The sequence below is a fragment of the Miniopterus schreibersii genome (genome assembly GCF_964146895.1).
Source record: "Miniopterus schreibersii genome assembly, chromosome: 15".
NCBI classification, from domain to species: domain Eukaryota; kingdom Metazoa; phylum Chordata; class Mammalia; order Chiroptera; family Miniopteridae; genus Miniopterus; species Miniopterus schreibersii.
Window position 1 is genome coordinate 37,776,850 of NC_138115.1, and position 6,216 is coordinate 37,783,065.

Genomic DNA, 6,216 nt, shown 5'->3' on the forward strand with positions numbered 1-6,216 from the left:
TAAAAGGCAGTGTTTGTTTTTTTAAATTCATATATATATTTTTAATTGTTGAAAGTATTACAGATGCCCCCTCCCCCCACCCCCACTGTTGATCCCCTCCCACCCCCACTGTTGATCCCCTCCATCCTGCATCCACCCCACCCCCAGGCTTCCCCACACTATTGTCTGCGTCCATGGGCTGTGCATATAAGTTCTTTGATACTTAAATCAGCGTTCCCTGTGTTTCCCAGACCAGTAATGGCCACCACTTTTCTGTGGATACTAATTCTGTGGGAGAAATGGGCTTCTTGATTAAATAAATTTGGAAATGCTAAGATAAGCAAGGTTGCTAAGGTATCTTTATGTCAGTCCTGTTTTGTAATGAGCGAATGTGCACTGTGAATCCTTCAAGGAAGTGTTTAGTGGGATGCCGCTTTTCTCAAACTTCTTCCACCAAGTAACCCCTCGCCCCATTTTTCTGTGCTGAGCTCTTGTTGGGGCTCCTTGGAAAGGGTGCTTCCAGGAGAAAAAACCTTGTAACCCATTTGAGGTGTTGATCAGGATATTGATCATATTCTGTGGGTTATTGTATACATTTATGTTGTATTTTGTCCCCTTTTTTGTACAGTATAATAGGAAAGAAACATTGAGCTCTCTAAATAAATGTGTGGTTGATGGAAAACAAAATAGGTTCTTTCTGAATTTTGGAAATGCTGCTTGTGAGTAGAGACGGCCAATTCACCGGTCGGGTTTTAGTTTTTACATTTGGTTGGGCCTGTTAAAATTTCTGATGTTACATTTCTTAATTATTTGTCTATGGTCTGTGCACTAGTAGCCATGTCAGAGTTGCTTTTCACAATGTAAAAGTTGGTTGCTCTGGGGTGATTTTTCAGACAAGTATCAGAGCCACTTAGAACATCACTCTGGATCAAATGGGTGTCATGGCAGTAAGGGCAGTCTTGGAGGAAGCTCAGGACTTCTCCAGAATGCTTGCTATGGGACAGGTTCTCCACATAACTCTGTGAGAGGCTCACAAGGTTAACCTAATTACACATCTTAGTGAGCATGCTCCACCCATCCCCCAGAAGGAGAGGAAGCAAAAACCCATGCATAGGAGTTTTTCCACCATCACTTTCAATTGCCACTTTTCTGAATTTTAACTCTGGAATTACTGTCCTACCAGATTGATGGGGTGGGAGTGGAGGTTGCATTAGGAAGCGCTGATCAGATGTTACAAAGTGCTAGATGCTCTTGTTGACTTCTGGCAAATGGGCTGGGGAAAATACAGCAGTTCTGGGTAAAGTTCTATATAATAATGATTTGATTAAAAATATATGTTTTTATAGATTTCAAAGAGAGGAAAGGGGAGAGAGAAACATCAATGATGAGAGAATCATTCATTGGCTGCCTCCTGCATGCCCCCTGCTGGGGATCCAGCCCGCAACCTGGGCATGTGTCCTGACCGGGAATAGAACCGTGATCTGGATCATAGATCGATGCTCAACTGCTGAGCCACGCCACCTGGGTCTTCCTCTTCTTTATTAGGGGAAACGTTTCCTTAGGAGGCTTCACCTAGACTTCACCTCTCAGCTCCCATTGGCCAGATTGGGTCTCATGCTGCAAGGCAACCTGGAAAGCAAGTAGCTAGGGTTTTTTTTAGCCTCTGTAGAGAGCAGCAGGCTCTTCCAGAAAGAATGGATTGGAGAATGGCTACTGAGTCGGCAACCTCAGTAGCTGTGAAGCTGATTGGCTGGGGGAGGCCTCAGTCTCATCAGTCGAAATATATTACCTGGAGCTTCTTTCCAAGGGTCGGCTCAGCCAGCAGGAAAGCCATGCAGTGTGTGTGAGAGGCCTCTGTAAACAATGGCTGCTAGATCCTGATGATGAATTTGGGCCCAGGTAAGGAGTCCTTTTTGGCAGGTATATTCTTTCTTGGGGTTGACATCCACGAAGGAAAGATCCATTCCAGGCCTCTTTCCTTGGCTTGTAGACAGCCGTCTTCTCCCTGTGTCATCACATTGTCTTTCCTCTGTACGTGTCTGTGTCCGAATTTCCTCTTCTAATAAGGATACCAGTCAGGCTGGATTAGAGCTTACCCTAAATGACCTTGGAATTGAATCACTTCTTTAAAGACCCTAGCTCCAAATATAGTTATGTTCTTAGGTACCTGGGGTTAGGACTTCTACATATGGATATTTGGGGAGGTCACAGTTCAGCCTATAACACTTGGCAACCCTGGTCATACAATTTATGGGTCTGTCTTTCCCCCCCATTCCCCAGTTGTGAGCTTACAGAGGTCAGATACTGAGTCATGTTTTTATAGCTCTAGTGTCTTACAAAGTGCCCCATGGTCTTTCAATAAATTATTCAAATTGATCAACTATTGATAGAGGAGCTTTTTGATGTTTTATTAGGGTTATAATCATAAACGGTGTGTGTGTGCAAAGCACACATCTCAAAGCTCAGTGTGGTCCAGGCCTTTTTTCAGGAAAGTCTGATGTAGGACACTTCCTGCCTGAGGTCCTCCTACCGCATGTGGCTGTAGATTTCTGAGTTGCCTAATCCTGCCGGCTGCTTTTGTGCAGTGTGTGTGGATAGCGGAAGCATTCTTTTGGGGTCAGAAAAGAGGCTTGACATGTAAACTGTCTCAGAAACTCTGCTTGTTTTCTTCTTTTCTGTCTGATAGTTTTTGAAAAGAAAACAACCCTGCTTCACTCGGTCGTAGCAGAGGATGCTAGGTGTTCGTGTTTTTCGGTGCCCAAAGCCAGACTATAATAAACAGATAATCGTCACTGAGAGGCACCACGCTTTATTTGCTAGGGATTTTCTATTGTTGCTTTTCAATTTGGCAGACAGTTGAATTACAAGTTGCCATGGCAACCTGTCCATTGACCAAGCTGCCTGGCCCTTAAAGACACAGAAATCCCATTTGGCTTTATTCCAAAGAGCCGACATTGTTATACAACAGCCAAGTGAATGCCGAATCAGAGCAGACATCCTGCTCCTGCCTTTTTTCTCTTCCCTTCCCTCCCCTCTGTGGTTTCTGTGTTTACCAGGCTTCTGAATAGCCCAGTGTTAGAAATTGTATAATTTGGTCTCTGGAGTTCTTCCAAGCAAATAACCATGTTGCTGTCCCCGGCGCAGTTTTGTTACCTTTGTTGGTAACGTAGGGAGTGAAGAAGCTTTGGGGCCCTGGCTGGTGTGGCTCAGTCGGTTGGCGCACAGTCCAGTACACCAAACGGTGGTGGGTTTGATTTCTGGTCAGGGCACATACCCGGGTGGTGGGTTCGATCCCTGGTGTATGAGAGGCAACCAATCGATAAGTTTGTCTTTGTCTGTCTGTCTCCCTCTCCCTCCCTCTTTCTAAAATCAGTTAAAAAAAAAGGAAGCTTTGGGGATGCTTGGCTTATATGTAGCTAAACTCCAACGTGATGCTTGACAAATGCTCAACTTCTGTCATTTGTGTGACTACACTTTTTTTTTTTTTTTTTTTGAATGTCTTTATTGATTTCAGAGACAGGAAAGGAGAGGGAGAGAGATAGAAACACCAATGATGAGAGAATCATTGGAGATCCAGCCCTCAACCTGGGCATGCGCCCTGACTGGGAATCGAACCTCATCTCCTGGATCCTAGGTCGACGCTCAACCGCTGAGCCACACCAGGCCAGGCATCCACACTTCTCTTATTCAGGTGGGACATCAGAAGAAAGTGCCGAAGAAAAAGGTGCCAAAGAAACAGAAGACTAATTCTTTTTTTTTTTTTTTTTAAATATATCTTTATTGATTTCAGAGAGAGGAAAGGAGAGGGAGAGAGAGATAGAAACATCAATGATGAGAGAGTCATTGATCGGATGCCTAGCCCACAACCCAGGCATGTGCCCTGACCGGGAATCGAACCCCGGTTTCCTGGATCCGAGGTCAACGTTCAACCGCTGAGCCACGCCTGGCCAGACAGAAGACTAATTCTTGAGACAGACATTTTCAATTTAAGGGGAGCTGGAAAGGCCTGGCAGATCTGGGGACCCGTTCTTGGTTATGCCAAGAAATTGAATTAGCCGGCTCTGCTTGAGAAAGCACTGGGACTCCTGGCAATTTCTCTAAATGGTTTTTCTCACTCCTCTGAGTTTTGCCCATTGCCACTGAATGCATTATGTTACCCAGCTAATTACAAAAGACCTTGAGAGCCAAGGGAAGGCTGATTCACCCAATAAGCTGACTTTAGAGCATATCTTGAGCCTGGTGTGCAGTATACTTCCAGGAGGCACAGTAGAGAAGTTAAAGAATAAAACAAAGCCCATAAATAAAATAAAACTCACCTTTAGCTGCAGAAATTGCAGCTGCCTGAAGTTTGCTGGCTATGAAAGTTTAGGTTCTACTTCTTGATGGAGGAGCTGTAATGAATGGCACATTGCAAGGGTGCAGGTCCAAGGAGGGAAGGAACTTGTACCCATTTTTTCAATGGACTGCAGTGGGTTTGTAATCTTCGTTGGTGCATGCGTTTCTCATCTTGTGTATGGGCCGCCAGCAGAAAGGTGTCCCAGGCTGCTGTTGAAATTTTAAGTTTCTGACAAACCAGGTACTACGAATGTGTTGGAGTAACAGGCCCTGAAAATGAGGATTTTGAGTTCAGTTGACATGGCAAGTCGGCAGTTGGTGAGAAACTTTTTCAAAAAATTATTGTGGCAAAACTTGCTATGGCATTTACTGTTGTGAAGACTATATATGTATTCTTTGTGAAGCACATGTATATGCTTTAGTATCTCAGCTATAGGATACGGACACCCAGTTAGCTAAATGGAAATGTAAATACTGGGAAATAAAATCTGTAGAGTATATAATGTACTATGGATTATGGTAAGATATAAAACTGCTATGTAGAGTTAGATCACTCTATAACAAAATGTCACAGAATAGATGGCTTACACAACAGAAATTTATTTCTCACAGTTCTGGAGGCTGGCAGGTCTGAGATCAGGGTGCCAGTACGGTCAGGTTCTGGTGAGGACCCTGTTCCTGGCTTGCAGACACGGCTTGCTTACAGTTTCTCACACGGTGGGGGATGGGGCAAGATTGATGGGGGGGGGTTGGGGGGAGAGAGAGAGAGAGAAAGAAAGAGAGGAAGTGCTTTAATCTCAGCCAATGATACATCTGATAAGGGACTAATTTCCAAAGTGTACAAAGAACTCATACAACTCAACAAGAGGAAGACAAACAACCCAGTTAAGAAGTGGGCAAAGGACCTGAATAGACACTTCTCCAGAGAGGACATACGGATGGCCAAGAGACACATGAGAAAATGCTCAGCGTCTTCACACTTGTCAGATTGGCTGCCATCAACAAATGAACAAACAAGTGCTGGCGAGGGTGTGGAGAAAGGGGAACCCTGGTACACCGCTGGTGGGAATGCAGACTGGGGCAGCCACTGTGGAAAACTGTGGAGTTTCTTCAAAAAATTAAAAATGGAACTGCCATTTGACCCGGTGGTCCCACCTCTAGGAATATATCTTAAGAATCCTGAAACACTAATAAGAAAGAACTTATGAACCCCTATGTTCATAGCAGCACAATTTATAATAGCTAAGATCAGGAAACAGCCCAGTGCCCATCAGTAGATGAGTGGATAAAAAAGCTGTGGGCCCGGCCGGGCGTGGCTCAGCGGTTGAGCGTCGACCTGGGATCTAGGTGATCAGGGTTCGATTCCCGGTCAGGGCGCATGCCCGGGTTGTGGCCTCCATCAATGACTCTCTCATCATTGATGTTTCTCTCTCTCTCTCCCCCTCTCCTTTCCTCTCTCTGAAATCAATACAGATATATTTAAAAAAAAAAAAAAAAGCGGTGGGACATTCATGCCATGGAATACTATGCAGCTGTAAAAAAGAAGGATCCCATACCCTTTGGGACAGTATGGAGGGACCTGGAGAATATTATGCTAAGCGAAATAAGCCAGGCAGAGAAAGACAAACATCACATGATCTCACTTATAAGTGGAATCTAAAGAACATAATAATCTGATGAACAAAGTAGATTCAGTGACATGGAAGTAGATTCAGTGAAATCTCAGAAGGAAGGTGGGGGTGGGTGGGGAGAGATTAACCTAAGAACTTACATGCATATATGCACAACCCATGGACCCAGACAATAGTGTGGTGGAGGCCTGGGGAGGGGGTGGGTACAGGGTGGAAGGGGTCAATGGGGAAAAATGGGGACATCTGTAATATTTTGAACAATACAAAATAA